This window comes from Etheostoma spectabile, chromosome 7, assembly GCF_008692095.1.
Source record: "Etheostoma spectabile isolate EspeVRDwgs_2016 chromosome 7, UIUC_Espe_1.0, whole genome shotgun sequence".
Lineage (NCBI taxonomy): Eukaryota > Metazoa > Chordata > Actinopteri > Perciformes > Percidae > Etheostoma > Etheostoma spectabile.
In genome coordinates, this window is record NC_045739.1 from 7,304,390 (window position 1) to 7,305,770 (window position 1,381).

The following is a 1,381-nucleotide window of genomic DNA, read 5'->3' on the forward strand; positions in this document are numbered from 1 at the left end:
AAGAATCTCGTTTTGATTGGCAAGACAGTCTGAAAATGTATAGGAAGGATCAGACTATTACTCATCATTAATAGAAGAAAATAGGAACAACCCACGGTTTCTTTTCAGCACTGTAGCCAAGCTTATAGATTGAGCCATCTATTACTATGGCCCTGAGTAGTTATGACTTTACAAGCTTCTTTAATGACAAAATTATAACAATTAGAGAAAAAATTCAACACCTTTTGCCCTTAATTTCTAACGATTCACCTTTAAACGCAGTAGCAGTAGAAAGAACAACAAGACCTGACACACACTTAGACTGCTTCTGTCATTTAGACCTTTAACAATGTCAAAGGTCTCTTCAGCTAAGCCACCTACCTGTCTCTTAGACCCCATTCCAACGAGGCTACTTAAAGAAGCGTTACCCATGGTTCCCACTACATTACTAGATATGATCAGTATGTCTCTATAAACAGGATATGTACCGTGGTCATTTAAAGTAGCTGTAATAAAACCTCTCCTGAAAAAACCCTCCTTCGACCCTGAGGTCTTAGCAAGCTTTAGACCTCGATCTAACCTTTCCTTTCTCTCCAAGATCCTTGAGAAGGTAGTTGTTACTCAGTTATGGGATTTTCTACATAGCAATAGTTTACTTGAGGACTTTCAGTCAGGCACTGGTGAAAATTACTAATGACCTTCTAACTGCTGCAGACAAAGGACTAGTCTCTGTACTTGTTTTACTAGATCTTAGTGGTGCATTCGACACCATTGACCATACCATACTATTACAGAGACTGGAACATTTAATTGGCATTAAAGGAATCACACTGAGTTGGTTTAGATCATATTTATCCAATCAATCTCAATTTATTAATGTTTACGATAAATCTTCCATGTACGCTAAAGTTAGCCGTGGCATTCCACAAGGCTCAGTGCTTGGCCCAATTCTACTCTTCTTATATATGCTTCCTCTAGGCAATATTATAAGGAAACAATTAACTTTCACTGTAATGCGGATGACACCCAATTATACTGTATCTATCAATCAAGCCAGACAAAACCAGACAGTTAGCTAAACTTCAAGTATGCATAAATGATATAAAATCCTGGATGACCTACATTTTTCTGATGTTAAACTCAGACCAAACTGAAGTTATTGTGCTGGGCCCTAAACACCTACAAACTTCATTATGTAGGGATATAGCTTTTCTGGATGGTATTTCCCTGGCCTCCAGCACTACTGTCAGAAATCTAGGAGTTATTTTTGATCAGGATCCTTTAATGCCCATCTAAAACCAACTTCAAGAACAGCCTTTTTTCATCTTTGTAACACTGCCAGAATTAGGAACATCCTTTCTCAAAACAATGCTGAAAAACTAGTCCATGCATTTGTTACTTC